Consider the following 18,001-nt stretch of genomic DNA (forward strand, 5'->3'; position numbering starts at 1 on the left):
ACTTTGAAGCACATCCAACTTAGATTCCCTAACAGAATCAGTACCTTCATGCATATCAATCAAAGTATGCCAAATGTCCTTTGCATTCTCAAGGCGGCTGATTTTGTTGAATTCTTTAGGACAAAAGTAGTTGAATGGGATGCCACAGGCTTGAGCATTGTATTGCAACGTATTCAGTTCCTCCAATGTCGCATCACGTTCTGTTTCTCTTCCTTCTCCGAAGAACTCACCGTGCACACCAAGACGAACAACAGCCCAGCCAGTAGGATTATGAACAAAAATATGCATTTTTATCTTATGATTCCAACTTGCGATGTTGGTACCATCGAAATATGGAACTCTATGATGATAATTTACCTCACTAGATGTCATACTCTCCTAGGTTGTGAAACCAACGCAATGGAGAGCAAAGCTCTGACACCACTTGTAGGATCGAAAGTATGTCTAGAGAGGGGTGCTTAAACTAATTGAAAAGAGAAAAACTTATCCTTTTCCCAATTTTAGTTGTGAGCCAGTTTTAGCAATTATGACTAGTCAAGTTCACCCTACATATGCATATATAAGAGTATAGGAGCGGAAAGTAAAGACATATAAATGTAACGTAGAGGGTAAGCTAGGAAAAACAAACGCAAAGATTGACATGGAATTTTTTGGCATGGTTTCGATAGGTGGTGTTATCATACGTCCACATTAGTGGAGACTTCAACCCACGGAGGGTAACGGCTGCAACAGTCCATGGATGGCTCCACCCACGAGGGGTCCACAAAGAAGCGGCATTGTCTATTCCACCATGGCTTCCATCCACATAGGACTAGCCTCACTCATGGTAGATCTTCACGAAGTAGGCAATCTCCTTGCCCTTACAAACTTCTTTGTTAAACTCCAAAACGTGAAGAGGCTCCCAAGAGACACCTAACCAATCTAGGAGGCACCACCCTCCAAAAGGTAATAGATACGGTAGAACAATGAACTCCTTGATCTTGTGCTTCGAAAGATAGTCTTCTCAACACTCAATATCTCTCTCATGGATTTGGCCTGGGTAGGAGAGATTGATCTTGTGGAAAGAAACTTGGGGAGGCTAGAGATTAAGTTTCAAATGGTTGGACTGGAATCTATTGATTTCAACTCATGAGTAGGTGGCTCACTCTCTGAAATATGGATCTCGCAAGTGTGTGTGTGTGTGTGTGTGTTCTGAGTGCTTCCTCTATGAATGAGAGGAGGTGGACGGGTATATATAGGGATCTCCCAAAATCCAACCATTACAACATTATTTCCCAACTCGGTGACATCGAAATGAATCTCAGTGGTATAGAATTGCACTAAATGTGGCAACTTTTGAATTCTCCGTGAGACCGATATATGAATCTCGGTGGTACCGATATGATTACCAAGACCAGTTTCCAAATCTCGGTGAGACCGATTACAAACTCATAAATTCCGATTCTTGAAATCTTCTCAACATAAAGTTGGACACTGAATCTCGGTGGCACCGATGTGAAAGTTGGTGTTACCAAGATGGTAGGGTTTGGTATAAGGTCTCTCTGGTGGAAAATCGGTAGTGCCGAGTGGAAATAGTTGGTGGCACCGATTTTGCTGGTTTAGCATTGGATAGAGATATCTTGTGTGAGAATGAGTTAATATTTTTGGTGGGTACCTCTAAGCACTTGAGCAACCAACTCATCTTAATACCTTACCCCATTTTAATAGTATTGGCTTTCCTATGTATTCAAACTGTTTATCACAAATGTAAATGTAGAGTCTTCTTGCTTGAAACTTGAGCTAATCCTATTCCTTTCCTTGCACCAAGGGGTCTTATCCTCACAATCCTATACCCAAGGCATCTTCGAACTTTTCCTAAATATACTTGGATAAGATCATTAGTCCAAATATGCATATGTTCTTATCAATTGCCCAAACCACCTTACGCAGCAATTGTGCTTTCAACCTCTCATGTTAGTAACAAGGGTCTTAGGCTCCCAAATTGCATAGAAACGAAAAGTATTTTGAGGCCCGAAAAATTAAGGATAGACATCTCCATATTTTGCCTTATGGAGCACCTATGATGGAGGCATACATTCTTTTGGCTTGTTGGGAATAGGTTGGCCCCTTGTGGCCTTCCTACTCGGAACCTTCCAGATGTTTCCCAATCAGTTTTCCTTGTGCCCTTCTTGCACAAATATCTCCTTGACGGGAGTTGTGGACGTACATGTCGTCATTGCATTCCTACTTATGCTTGGGCTAATCCAAGTCCTTCCTTAGCTACTACCTCCTTATGTTGATTCTGTTAAAAGTAAAACAAGAGACAAATGAACAGTCGTCTTTATTGATGTTTGAGTACAAGTATATATAGCCTCGAAGGGATGCATTCAACATACACGATTGTCCGAAGAGACGCAAGCGAACAGTCGCGACCCTTGTGCATGGTGGTTAGGGATAGTGGAGATTCTCCTTAATTAACAGATGGGTTAATTAAATATCAACACTCCCCCTGATCTATGTGTGGGGACCCCGACTTACGAGTCGAGATCGCCGAATGAACGTGCTCAGTGATCCCAGAGATCAATGCATACCGACCACACATATACTAAATATTAAGAGTCTTACATCCAAGTATCGAATTATTACATCACGTGACCGAATGGTCAAGTTCACAAGACGTCGATGTTGTGTGGGCAAAGGTGGTCTTTGAAGTATGGCAGATCCCATAAACAGGACTTGTGAGTCCAGGCGTGTTCCGTATTATACCCTTTGAATTACCCTGGACGCAAAGGATCAGGCTCGAGAGTGTTCAACTGATCAAGGATCTGTTGGCCTGTCAACGCACCTGGTGAAGTGTTTTTGACAACTCTACATTTGATGAAATTCTTCTTGTCTTTTCTGAACTTATGGTCAGGATCCAGGAACTGTCTATGCATGTCGAAGCAAGAAAAGTTGCGACCAGCCTGCAGCCAACAGAACTGAAGAGTTGCCTTGCATGTGGTGCATGGGAACCTTCCATGCACACACCAGGCAGCGAATAGCGCAAACGCCGGATAATCATACGTCGAGTACATGTAGCACACATGCATTTTGAAATTTGTTTTGGTAGCGGCGTCGTAGGTCTTGATCCCATTATCCCATGGTTCTTGCAACTCCTCCTTAAGCGGATGCATGTACACATTCTTATTCTTCCCCGGATAGTTAGGCCCTGGAATTATCAATGTCAGGAAAATGTTTTTTGTTTTCATAATCTCTCCGGGTGGGTTATTGAGTGGAATGACAAATACGGGCCAACAACTGTATTGTGCTACCGTCATACCATAGAAATTGAACCCATCTGTGCTGATGGCAACTCTAGGATGCATTGGATTTTCCGATTTATCCTTATGTAATGCATCATAGTGCCTCCATGCAAAACCATCTAAAGTGTGTACCAGCATCTTGTTCCCATCCGCATCTAGTTCGGTTCTTTTGCCCAATTTGTGCCATGTCATCTGTCTGGCCCTCTCTTCGACCATGAAAAGACGTTGAAGTCTTGGTACGATTGGCAGGTACAAAAGAACACTAATGGGGATTTTGGTCTGATTCTTCTCACCCATACCGTTGTCTACCACAATATACCTGGAAGAATTGCAAATGGGGCAATAGTTCAAGGCCGCATACTCAAGCCTAAGTAAGGCACATCCATTCTCACAGGCATGTATCTTCTCATAGGGCATCTTAAGTACACGGAGGATTTTCTCTGACTAGTACAAGTTTGCTGGCAGTACATGGCCTTTGGGAAGAAAGCATCCAAATATCGTCATCATCGCGTTGTAGCATTCTCTACCTAGGTTGAATTAAGCCTTCAGAGGCATTACTTGCGCGATGACATCCAGCTGACAAAGCTCAGCCTGGTCGTGGAGAGGACGTTTTGAAGACTCCAATATTTCATAGAAGGTCCTTGAAGATTCCTCCATCTCATCGTCCGAATCCCGAGCATCATCAAAGTCTTACACCATGTCTTTGATCCTTGTACCATGCTCGTCGGTGCAACGAGGAATCACGTCAGCTCTGGCACGTTGGTCAGAATCACCATGAAAAGTCCACACCGTATAATTAGACATAAAACTGTAGTTTACCGATAAGATGACCTAGACCAGATTCCAAATCTTGGTGAGACCAATTTGAAACTTGGAAATTCGAATTCTTGAAATCTTCTCAACGAAATGTTGGTCAATGAATCTCGGTGGCACCGATGTGAAAGTTGGTGGTATCGAGATGGTAGGGTTTGGCATAGGGTATGTGCGGTGGAAAATCGGTAGGGACGAGTGCAAATCATTGGTGGCACCTATTTTATTGGTTTAGCTTTGGATAGAGATATATTGTGGTCGAATGAGTCAATACTTTTGGTTGCTACCTCCAAGAACTTAAGAACCCAATTCATCATAATACATCGCCCACTTTTAATAGTATTGGCTTTCCTATGGAATCAAAGTGATTTCCCACAAATGTAAAATGTAGAGTCTTCTTGCTTGAAGCTTGAGCCAATCCTATTGCTTTCCTTGAATCAAGGGGCCTCTCGTCATAATCCTATAGCCAAGGCATCTTTCAACTTTTCTCAAATATACTTGGATAAGCTCGTTAGTCCAATGATGCATATATTGTGATCAATAATCAAAACCACCTTAAGGAGAAATTGTGATTTCAGTATCCCCTTTTTGGTAATTAATGACAACATATAGATGAAAGCTTCAATAAATATATAATGAATGATTAGAATCGACGCTTTGAGAAGTATGTGAAAAGCAAGAGCTCCCCTTAAATTTATGCATTATTTCAAATTTGGGTTTGAATGCAAATGTACAATCGATTAGGATCATGGGTCACTCTTCCATGTCACATACAACTTGGTGATGCGCATGAATGATATGAATGAATAGTAATGCACATAATACCAAATAAGCAAGTGAATGATCATCATGTAGATATCTCGAAGGTAATAAGATGGTAGCATCAAATAATCAAATCGTATGATCTCATCCAATATACCAAAAGTTTTGAAAAACGAAATTAGAGCAAACAGAATGCAAAGCTCTCTCTCTCTCTCTCTCTCTCTCTCTCTCTCAGCTTATTTGATCTATACACTTCTCATCCTTTGGAAACAAGTTACCCAAAAGTTCAAAGGTCTAGAACTAATCATCTCTCTAGGCTCGATCTCCTCCCGTAGCTAATCATGGAGTGGACAGGAGAGTGTCGACGAAGGCTTCTCCAGATGTCCCTAGAGGTCGAGGTGTAGACACTGGAGGTGCAGGAGTGGGAACTGAAGGTGTTAGATTGAGCCGAGGAAGATGGTCTTGCTTTTAGAATTGGCACAGCTCCTGACCTAGTGTGGGTCCTGAAATGAGTAGTAGTAGGAAGAGTCGACTCTGCATCATCACTAGTGGAGCGGCGAATCTGCACAGAATCAACTTCATGCTGAAGTTGCTTAACAGTGGTAGTCAACTCTATTACCTTACACTACTGGAATTTATAATTTGTCATCTGCCATGGCTCACGGCAAAGGGGGTAACCACGGACGACAAAGGCTTTGCCGTCCGCCAACAGATGGCAAAAAAAAAATCTGGTGGAGAGGTTTTTTGTCGTCTGCTTTTGTAAAGCGGACGGCAAAGAATCTTTGCCATGAGGGGGCAGACGACAAATTAAATGGGACGGCAGATCCACCAACGGTCCCGTTAAGTGTTAACGGCAGGCCTCCTCTCTTTGCCGTTTTCCCTCCCCCCTTTTCCATGAGGGGGTGGACGGAAAAGGGGGGAACCACCCCCTCTCTCTCCCCTCTTTACCGTCTGCCCTCCCCCCTTTGCCATGAGGGGGCTGACGGCAAAGGGGGAACCAGCCCCTCTCTCTCCCCTCTTTGTCGTCTGCTCTCTCCTCCTTTGCCATGAGGTGGCTGGCGGCAAAGGGGGGAACCAACCCCTCTCTCTCCCCTCTTTGTCGTCTACCCTCCCCCTTTGCCATGTGCGGGCAGACGGCAAAGGGAGGAACGAGCCCCTCTCTCCCCTCTTTGCCGTCTGCCCTCCCCCCTTTGCCATGTGGGGGCAGACGACAAAGGGGGGAACCAGCCCCTTTTTATTTTATTTCTTATTATATCCAGCAATTATCACAATAATCAGGATATATATATATATATATATTTGACAAAAATAAATTTGTTTCCATACTCATAAGCATATTAAAATAACTTTCATCCATAGTACATACATATTATGCAAGTTGCATCCGTACCAAACCATATATTACACCAGTTTCATCCACATGCATCCAAAGTTTCATTTATATCCATATACTACAATAGTTTCAATACAAGCTTCCATGAAGCCATGGTACAAGAAATCATCTTCAAGCATTCCATCAATATAATCCAAGCTTCCCGTGAAGTGAATGTAATCTGCAAAATGACAAATAAGAAAGTTAGAAGAATAATACTAGATGAAGAAGTATATATAGGTTATTTCGGAGAGAACTTGGCTAAGTATAGGCCATTTAATAGCTAAGTTACGTGGAATAGGTCATCTTGGAGCTACATAGCCTTATTATGTCATTTAGGAGAGAACTTAGCTAAGTATAGGTCATTCTAGAGCTAACTTGGATAAAATATGCCATTTTGTAGCCAACTATGATTATTAATCCATTTTGACCTTATTATGTCATTTTGGAGCTAAATTAGTCATTTTAATGAGATAACCAAGTTTCTTATGATGTTTTTACCTAACTATGCTAATTATGTCATGTTGGAGGATAATTAGCTAAGTATGTCTTTGTTGGGGAAAATAACCTACGTAGAAGAAGAAAGAGAAGAAGCAAGAAGAGAAGAAGCAGGAAGATAAGAAGAAGGAGAAGAAAAAGAAGAAGAAGAAGGAAGAGGAGGAGAAGGAGGAGGAGAAGGAGAAGGAAGAGGAGAAGAAAAAGAAAAGAAGAAGGACAAGAAGAAGCAGGAGAAGAAGGAGAAGGAGATTCTCTCCTCCTTCTCCTCCTCCTTCTTCTTTCTCCTTCTCCTTCTTCTTCTCTTCTTCTTCTTCTTCTTCCTTCTTTTCATTTTTCCTCTTTCTTCTCCTCTTGTCCCCTTCTTTAGGCTAAATTAGCTAATTATGCCTTTTTGGAGCTAATTATGTCATTTTGAGGATAATTAGGTAAGTATAGGTCATGTTTTATTAAATAGACCATTTTGGAGCTAAGTAAGCTAATTATGTCATTTAGGTGGAAGCCTAGCTAACTATAGGTCATTTCGGAGCTACTTGGGCAATATATGTCATTCCGGAGCAAACTATGCTTATTAAGCCATTTTGGATCTAGCTAAGTTAATTATAGGCCATTTAATACCTAAGCTAGGGGGAATAGGTCATCTTGGAGCTACGTAAGCCTTATTATGTTATTTAGGAGAGAACTTAGCTAACTATAGGTCATTTTTCGTTAAATATGTCACTTTGGAGCTAACTAAGCTAATTATGTCATTTAGGTGGAAGCCTAGCTAAATATAGGTCGTTTCGGAGCTCACTTGGGTTAAATATGTCATGTAGGAGCTAACTATGCTTATTAAGCCATATTGGAGCTAAATTGGCTAATTATACCATTTAGGCGGAAGCCAAGCTAAGTATATAATATTCATGAGCTAACCGAGGTTCTTATGCCATTTCGAGCTTATTATTTCATTTTTAGCTAAATTGGTCATTTTAATGAGCTAACCAAAGTTCTTATGATGTTTTCACCTAACTAAGTTAATTATGTCATTTTGTAGGATAATTAGCCAATTTAGTCTTTGTTGCATGAGTCTCAGCTACGTAGAAGAAGAGAAAGAGAAGAAGAAGTAAAAGAAGAAGGAGGAGGAGGAGGAGAAGGAGAAGGAAGAGGAGAAGAAGAAGAAAAGAAGAAGGACAAGAAGAAGGACAAGAATGAGGAGAAGAAGTAGAAGGAGCTTCTCTCCTCCTTCTCCTTCTTCTCCTTCTTCTTCCTCCTTGTCCTTGTCCTTCTCCTTCTTCTTCTCTTCTTATTCTTCTGTTCTTCTTCTTCCTCTTCCTTCTATTCATTTTTCCTCTTTCTTTTCCTCTTGTCCCCTTCTTCAGGCTAAATTAGCTAAGAATGCCTTTTTGGAGCTAATTATGTTATTTCGAGGATAATTAGCTAAGTATAGGTCATGTTTTATTAAATAGACCATTTTGGAGCTAAGTAAGCTAATTATGTCATTTAGGTGGAAGCCTACCTAACTATAGGTCATTTTGGAGCTAACTTGGGTAAAATAGGTCATTCCGGAGTAAACTATGCTTATTAAGCCATTTTGGATCTAGCTAAGCTAATTATAGGCCATTTAATACCTAAGTTAGGCGGAATAGGTCATCTTGGAGCTACGTAAGCCTTATTATGTCATTTAGGAGAGAACTTAGCTAACTATAGGTCATTATTTTAAAATAGGTCATTTTGGAGCTAACTAAGCTAATTATGTCATTTAGGTGGAAGCCTAGCTAACTATAGGTCGTTTTGGAGCTCACTTGGGTTAAATATGTCATTTAGGAGCTAACTATGCTTATTAAGCCATATTGGATCTAAATTGGCTAATTATATCATTTAGGTGGAAGCCAAGCTAAGTATATAATATTCATGAGCTAAGCAAGGTTCTTATGCCATTTTGAGCTTATTATTTCATTTTTAGCTAAATTTGTCATTTTAATGAGCTAACCACGGTTCTTATGATATTTTCACCTAACTAAGCTAATTATGTCATTTTGTATGATAATTAGCCAATTTAATCTTTGTTGGATGAGTCTAAACTATGTAGAAGAAGAGAAAGAGAAGAAGCAAAAAGAGAAGAAGTAAAAGAAGAAGGAGGAGGAGGAGGAGGACGAGGAGAAGGAGTAGGAAGAGGAGAAGAAGAAGAAAAGAAGAAGGAGAAGGAGAAGGAGGAAGAACATGGAGAAGAAGGAGAAGGAGGAGCTCCTTCTCCTTCTTTTTCTCTTTCTTCTCCTTCTTCTTGTCTGTCTTCTTCTTCCTTGTTTTCATTTTTCCTCTTTCTTCTGCTCTTGTCCCCTTCTTCGGGGTAAATTAGCTAAGAATGCCTTTTTGGAGCTAATTATGTCATTTCGAGGATAATTAGCTAATTATAGGTCATGTTTTATTAAATAAACCATTTTGGAATTAACTAATCTAATTATGTCATTTAGGTGGAAGCCTAGCTAACTATAGGTCGTTTCGGAACTAACTTGGGTAAAATATGTCATTCCGGAGCAAACTATGCTTATTAAGCCATTTTGGATCTAGCTAAGATAATTATAGGCCATTTAATACCTAAGTTAGGGAGAATAGGTCACCTTGGAGCTACGTAAGCCTTATTATGTTATTTAGGAGAGAACTTAGCTAACTATAGGTCATTTTTCGTTAAATATGTCACTTTGGAGCTAACTAAGCTAATTATGTCATTTAGGTGGAAGCCTAGCTAAATATAGGTCGTTTTGGAGCTCACTTGGGTTAAATATGTCATGTAGGAGCTAACTATGCTTATTAAGCCATATTGGAGCTAAATTGGCTAATTATATCATTTAGGTGGAAGCCAAGCTAAGTATATAATATTCATGAGCTAACCGAGGTTCTTATGCCATTTTGAGCTTATTATTTCATTTTTAGCTAAATTGGTCATTTTAATAACCTAACCAAGGTTCTTATGATGTTTTCCCCTAAGTAAGCTAATTATGTCATTTTGTAGGATAATTAGCCAATTTAGTCTTTGTTGGATGAATCTCAGCTACGTAGAAGAAGAGAAAGAGAAGAAGAAGTAAAAGAGGAAGGAGGAGGAGGAGGAGAAGGAGAAGGAAGAGGAGATGAAGAAGAAAAGAAGAAGGACAAGAAGAAGGAGAAGAATGAGGAGAATAAGGAGAAGGAGCTTCTCTCCTTCTTCTCCTTCTTCTTCCTCCTTCTCCTTCTCCTTCTCCTTCTTCTTCTCTTCTTCTTCTTCTCTTCTTCTTCTTCTTCTTCTTCCTTCTTTTCATTTTTCCTCTTTCTTTTCCTCTTGTCCCCTTCTTCAGGCTAAATTAGCTAAAAATGCCTTTTTGGAGCTAATTATGTTATTTCGAGGATAATTAGCTAAGTATAGGTCATGGTTTATTAAATAGACCATTTTGGAGCTAAGTAAGCTAATTATGTCATTTAGGTGGAAGCCTAGCTAACTATAGGTCATTTTGGAGCTAACTTGGGTAAAATAGGTCATTCCGAAGCAAACTATGCTTATTAAGCCATTTTGGATCTAGCTATGCTAATTATAGGCCATTTAATACCTAAGTTAGGCGGAATAGGTCATCTTGGAGCTACGTAAGCCTTATTATGTCATTTAGGAGAGAACTTAGCTAACTATAGGTCATTGTTTTAAAATAGGTCATTTTGGAGCTAACTAAGCTAATTATGTCATTTAGGTGGAAGCCTAGCTAACTATAGGTCGTTTCGGAGCTCACTTGGGTTAAATATGTCATTTAGGAGCTAACTATGCTTATTAATCCATATTGGATCTAAATTGGCTAATTATATCATTTAGGTGGAAGCCAAGCTATGTATATAATATTCATGAGCTAACCAAGGTTCTTATGCCATTTTGAGCTTATTATTTCATTTTTAGCTGAATTTGTCATTTTAATGAGCTAACCAAGGTTCTTATGATGTTTTCACCTAACTAAGCCAATTATGTCATTTTGTATGATAATTAGCCAATTTAATCTTTGTTGGATGAGTCTAAACTATGTAGAAGAAGAGTAAGAGAAGAAGCAAAAAGAGAACAAGTAAAAGAAGAAGGAGGAGGAGGATGAGGACGAGGAGAAGGAGAAGGAAGAGGAGAAGAAGAAGAAAAGAAGAAGGAGAAGGAGAAGGAGGAAGAACATGGAGAAGAAGGAGAAGGAGGAGCTCCTTCTCCTTCTTTTCCTCTTTCTTCTCCTTCTTCTTCTCCTTCTTCTTCTCTTCTTCTTCTTCTCTTCGTCTTCTTCTTCCTTCTTTTCATTTTTCCTCTTTCTTCTCCTCTTGTCCCCTTCTTCGGGCTAAATTCGCTAAGAATGCCTTTTTGGAGCTAATTATGTCATTTCGAGGATAATTAGCTAAGTATAGGTCATGTTATATTAAATAAACCATTTTGGAACTAACTAAGCTAATTATGTCATTTAGGTGGAAGCCTAGCTAACTATAGGTCATTTCGGAACTAACTTGGGTAAAATGTGTCATTCCGGAGCAAACTATGCTTATTAAGCCATTTTTGGATCTAGCTAAGCTAATTATAGGCCATTTAATACCTAAGTTAGGGGGAAGAGGTCATCTTGGAGCTATGTAAGCCTTATTATGTTATTTAGGAGAGAACATACCTAATTATAGGTCATTTTTCGTTAAATATGTCACTTTGGAGCTAACTAAGCTAATTATGTCATTTAGGTGGAAGCCTAGCTAAATATAGGTCGTTTCGGAGCTCACTTGGGTTAAATATGTCATTTAGGAGCTAACTATGCTTATTAAGCCATATTGGAGCTAAATTGGCTAATTATATCATTTAGGTGGAAGCCAAGCTAAGTATATAATATTCATGAGCTAACCGAGGTTCTTATGCCATTTTGAGCTTATTATTTCATTTTTAGCTAAATTGGTCATTTTAATGAGCTAACCAGGGTTCTTATGATGTTTTCACCTAACTAAGCTAATTATGTCATTTTGTAGGATAATTAGCCAATTTAGTCTTTGTTGGATGAGTCTCAGCTACGTAGAAGAAGAGAAAGAGAAGAAGAAGTAAAAGAAGAAGGAGGAGGAGGAGGAGGAGGAGAAGGAGAAGGAAGAGGAGAAGAAGAAGAAAAGAAGAAGGACAAGAAGAAGGAGAAGAATGAGGAGAAGAAGGAGAAGGAGCATCTCTGCTCCTTCTCCTTCTTCTCCTTCTTTTTCCTCCTTCTCCTTCTCCTTCTCCTTCTTCTTCTCTTCTTCTTCTTCTCTTCTTCTTCTTCTTCTTCCTTCTTTTCATTTTTCCTCTTTCTTTTCCTCTTGTCCCCTTCTTCAGGCTTAATTAGCTAAGAATGCCTTTTTGGAGATAATTATGTTATTTCGAGGATAATTAGCTAAGTATAGGTCATGTTTTATTAAATAGACCATTTTGGAGCTAAGTAAGCTAATTATGTCATTTAGGTGGAAGCCTAGCTAACTATAGGTCATTTTGGAGCTAACTTGGGTAACATAGGTCATTCCGGAGCAAACTATGCTTATTAAGCCATTTTGGATCTAGCTAAGCTAATTATAGGCCATTTAATACCTAAGTTAGGCGGAATAGGTCATCTTGGAGCTACGTAAGCCTTATTATGTCATTTGGGAGAGAACTTAGCTAAGTATAGGTCATTGTTTTAAAATAGGTCATTTTGGAGCTAACTAAGTTAATTATGTCATTTAGGTGGAAGCCTAGCTAATTATAGGTCGTTTCGGAGCTCACTTGGGTTAAATATGTCATTTAGGAGCTAACTATGCTTATTAAGCCATATTGGATCTAAATTGGCTAATTATATCATTTAGGTGGAAGCCAAGTTAAGTATATAATATTCATGAGCTAACCAAGGTTCTTATGCCATTTTGAGCTTATTATTTCATTTTTAGCTGAATTTGTCATTTTAATGAGCTAACCAAGGTTCTTATGATGTTTTCACCTAACTAAGCCAATTATGTCATTTTGTATGATAATTAGCCAATTTAATCTTTGTTGGATGAGTCTAAACTATGTAGAAGAAGAGCAAGAGAAGAAGCAAAAAGAGAAGAAGTAAAAGAAGAAGGAGGAGGAGGAGGAGGACGAGGAGAAGGAGAAGGAAGATGAAAGAAGAAGAAAAGAAGAAGGAGAAGGAGAACGAGGAAGAACATGGAGAAGAAGGAGAAGGAGGAGCTCCTTCTCCTTCTTTTCCTCTTTCTTCTCCTTCTTCTTCTCCTTCTTCTTCTCTTCTTCTTCTTCTCTTCGTCTTCTTCTTCCTTCTTTTCATTTTTCCTCTTTCTTCTCCTCTTGTCCCCTTCTTCGGGCTAAATTAGCTAAGAATGCCTTTTTGGAGCTAATTATGTCATTTCGAGGATAATTAGCTAAGTATAGGTCTTGTTTTATTAAATAAACCATTTTGGAACTAACTAAGCTAATTATGTCATTTAGGTGGAAGCCTAGCTAACTATAGGTCATTTCGGAACTAACTTGGGTAAAATGTGTCATTCCGGTGCAAACTATGCTTATTAAGCTATTTTTGGATCTAGCTAAGCTAATTATAGGCCATTTAATACCTAAGTTAGGGGGAATAGGTCATCTTGGAGCTACGTAAGCCTTATTATGTTATTTAGGAGAGAACATAGCTAATTATAGGTAATTGTTTTAAAATAGGTCATTTTGGAGCTAACTAAGCTAATTATGTCATTTAGGTGGAAGCCTAGCTAACTATAGGTCGTTTCGGAGCTCACTTGGGTTAAATATGTCATTTAGGAGCTAACTATGCTTATTAAGCCATATTGGATCCAAATTGGCTAATTATATCTTTTAGGTGGAAGCCAAGCTAAGTATATAATATTCATGAGATACCCAAGGTTCTTATGCCATTTTGAGATTATTATTTCATTTTTAGCTTAATTTGTCATTTTAATGAGCTAACCAAGGTTGTTATGATGTTTGCACCTAACTAAGCCAATTATGTCATTTTGTATGATAATTAGCCAATTTAATCTTTGTTGGATGAGTCTAAACTATGTAGAATGAGAGAAAGAGAAGAAGCAAAAAGAGAAGAAGCAAAAAGAGAAGAAGTAAAAGAAGAAGGAGGAGGAGGACGAGGACGAGGAGAAGGAGAAGGAAGAGGAGAAGAAGAAGAAAAGAAGAAGGAGAAGGAGAAGGAGGAAGAACATGGAGAAGAAGGAGAAGGAGGAGCTCCTTCTCCTTCTTTTCCTCTTTCTTCTCCTTCTTCTTGTCCTTCTTCTTCTCTTCTTCTTCTTCTCTTCTTCTTCTTCTTCCTTCTTTTCATTTTTCCTCTTTCTTCTCCTCTTGTCCCCTTCTTCGGGCTAAATTAGCTACGAATGCCTTTTTGGAGCTAATTATGTCATTTCGAGGATAATTAGCTAAGTATAGGTCATGTTTTATTAAATAAACCATTTTGGCACTAACTAAGCTAATTATGTCATTTAGGTGGAAGCCTAGCTAACTATAGGTCATTTCGGAACTAACTTGGGTAAAATGTGTCATTCCGGAGCAAACTATGCTTATTAAGCCATTTTGGATCTAGCTAATCTAATTATAGGCCATTTAATACCTACGTTAGGGGGAATAGGTCATCTTGGAGCTAAGTTAGTCTTATTATGTTATTTAGGAGAGAACTTAGCTAACTATAGGTCATTTTTTATTAAATAGGTCATTTTGGAGCTAACTAAGCTAATTATGTCATTTAGGTGGAAGCTTAGCAAAATATATGTCGTGTCGGAGCTAACTTGGGTTAAATATGTCATTTTGGAGGATAATTAGCTAAGAATGCCTTTTTGGAGCTAATTATGTCATTTCGAGGATAATTAGCTAAGTATAGGTAATGTTTTATTAAATAGACTGTTTTGGAGCTACCTAAGCTAATTATGTCATTTAGGTGGAAGCCTAGCTAACTATAGGTCATTTCGGAGCTAACTCGGGTAAAATGTGTCATTCCGGAGCAAACTATGCTTATTAAGCCATTTGGATCTAGCTACGCTAATTATAGGCCATTTAATACCTACGTTAGGGGGAATAGGTCATCTTGGACCTTAGTTAGCCTTATTATGTCATTTAGGAGAGAACTTAGCTAACTATTGGTCATTTTTTATTAAATAGGTCATTTTGGAGCTAACTAAGCTAATTATGTCATTTAGGTGGAAGCCTAGCTAACTATATGTCGTTTCGGAGCTAACCTGGGTTAAATATGTCATTTTGGAGGATAATTAGCTAAGAATGCCTTTTCGGTGCTAATTATATCATTTCGAGGATAATTAGCTAAGTATAGGTCAAGTTTTATTAAATAGACCATTTTGGAGCTAACTAAGCTAATTATGTCATTTAGGTGGAAGCCTAGCTAACTATAGATCATTTAGGAGCTAACTTGGGTAAAATAGGTCATTCCAGAGCAAACTATGCTTATTAAGCCATTTTGGATCTAGCTAAGCTAATTATAGGCCATTTAATACCTATGTTAGGGGGAATAGCTCATCTTGGAGCTAAGTTAGCCTTATTATGTCATTTAGGAGAGAACTTAGCTAACTATAGGTCATTTTTTTATTAAATAGGTCATTTTGGAGTTAACTAAGCTAATTATGTCATTTAGGTGGGAGCCTAGGTAACTATATGTCGTTTCGGACCTAACTTGGGTTAAATATGTCATTTTGGAGGATAAGTAGCTAAGTATATGTCATTTTGGATCTAATTATTTCATTTCGAGGATAATTAGCTAAGTATATGTCATTTTTATTAAATAGATCATTTTGGAGCTAACTAAGCTAATTATGTCATTTAGGTGGAAGCCTAGCTAACTATAGGTCATTTCGGAGCTAACTTGGGTAAAATGTGTCATTCCGGAGCAAACTATGCTTATTAAGCCTTTTTGGATCTAGCTATGATAATTATAGGCCATTTAATACCTACGTTAGAGGAATAGGTCATCTTGGAGCTACCTAAGCCTTATTATGTCATTTAGGATAGAACTTAGCTAACTATAGGTCATTTTTTATTAAATAGGTCATTTTGGAGCTAACTAAGCTAATTATGTCATTTAGGTGGAAGCCTAGCTAACTATATGTCGTTTCGTAGCTAACTTGGGTTAAATATGTCATTTTGGAGGATAATTAGCTAAGAATGCCTTTTGGGAGCTAATTATGTTATTTCGAGGATAATTAGCTAAGTATAGGTCAAGTTTTATTAAATAGACCATTTTGGAGCTAACTAAGCTAATTACGTCATTTAGGTGGAAGCCTAGCTAACTATAGATCATTTAGGAGCTAACTTGGGTAAAATAGGTCATTCCAGAGCAAACTATGCTTATTAAGCCATTTTGGATCTAGCTAAGCTAATTATAGGCCATTTAATACCTATGTTAGGGGGAATAGCTCATCTTGGAGCTAAGTTAGCCTTATTATGTCATTTAGGAGAGAACTTAGCTAACTATAGGTCATTTTTTTTATTAAATAGGTCATTTTGGAGTTAACTAAGCTAATTATGTCATTTAGGTGGGAGCCTAGCTAACTATATGTCGTTTCGGACCTAACTTGGGTTAAATATGTCATTTTGGAGGATAAGTAGCTAAATATATGTCATTTTGGATCTAATTATTTCATTTCGAGGATAATTAGCTAAGTATATGTCATTTTTATTAAATAGATCATTTTGGAGCTAACTAAGCTAATTATGTCATTTAGGTGGAAGCCTAGCTAACTATAGGTCATTTCGGAGCTAACTTGGGTAAAATGTGTCATTCCGGAGCAAACTATGCTTATTAAGCCTTTTTGGATCTAGCTAAGATAATTATAGGCCATTTAATACCTACGTTAGAGGAATAGGTCATCTTGGAGCTACCTAAGCCTTATTATGTCATTTAGGATAGAACTTAGCTAACTATAGGTCATTTTTTATTAAATAGGTCATTTTGGAGCTAACTAAGCTAATTATGTCATTTAGGTGGAAGCTTAGCAAAATATATGTCGTGTCGGAGGTAACTTGGGTTAAATATGTCATTTTGGAGGATAATTAGCTAAGAATGCCTTTTTGGAGCTAATTATGTCATTTCGAGGATAATTAGCTAAGTATAGGTAATGTTTTATTAAATAGACCGTTTTGGAGCTACCTAAGCTAATTATGTCATTTAGGTGGAAGCCTAGCTAACTATAGGTCATTTCGGAGCTAACTCGGGTAAAATGTGTCATTCCGGAGCAAACTATGCTTATTAAGCCATTTGGATCTAGCTACGCTAATTATAGGCCATTTAATACCTACGTTAGGGGGAATAGGTCATCTTGGACCTTAGTTAGCCTTATTATGTCATTTAGGAGAGAACTTAGCTAACTATTGGTCATTTTTTATTAAATAGGTCATTTTGGAGCTAACTAAGCTAATTATGTCATTTAGGTGGAAGCCTAGCTAACTATATGTCGTTTCGGAGCTAACCTGGGTTAAATATGTCATTTTGGAGGATAATTAGCTAAGAATGCCTTTTCGGTGCTAATTATATCATTTCGAGGATAATTAGCTAAGTATAGGTCAAGTTTTATTAAATAGACCATTTTGGAGCTAACTAAGCTAATTATGTCATTTAGGTGGAAGCCTAGCTAACTATAGATCATTTAGGAGCTAACTTGGGTAAAATAGGTCATTCCAGAGCAAACTATGCTTATTAAGCCATTTTGGATCTAGCTAAGCTAATTATAGGCCATTTAATACCTATGTTAGGGGGAATAGCTCATCTTGGAGCTAAGTTAGCCTTATTATGTCATTTAGGAGAGAACTTAGCTAACTATAGGTCATTTTTTTATTAAATAGGTCATTTTGGAGTTAACTAAGCTAATTATGTCATTTAGGTGGGAGCCTAGGTAACTATATGTCGTTTCGGACCTAACTTGGGTTAAATATGTCATTTTGGAGGATAAGTAGCTAAGTATATGTCATTTTGGATCTAATTATTTCATTTCGAGGATAATTAGCTAAGTATATGTCATTTTTATTAAATAGATCATTTTGGAGCTAACTAAGCTAATTATGTCATTTAGGTGGAAGCCTAGCTAACTATAGGTCATTTCGGAGCTAACTTGGGTAAAATGTGTCATTCCGGAGCAAACTATGCTTATTAAGCCTTTTTGGATCTAGCTATGATAATTATAGGCCATTTAATACCTACGTTAGAGGAATAGGTCATCTTGGAGCTACCTAAGCCTTATTATGTCATTTAGGATAGAACTTAGCTAACTATAGGTCATTTTTTATTAAATAGGTCATTTTGGAGCTAACTAAGCTAATTATGTCATTTAGGTGGAA

Source organism: Hordeum vulgare, chromosome 7H, assembly GCF_904849725.1.
Source record: "Hordeum vulgare subsp. vulgare chromosome 7H, MorexV3_pseudomolecules_assembly, whole genome shotgun sequence".
Classification (NCBI taxonomy): Eukaryota; Viridiplantae; Streptophyta; class Magnoliopsida; order Poales; family Poaceae; genus Hordeum; species Hordeum vulgare.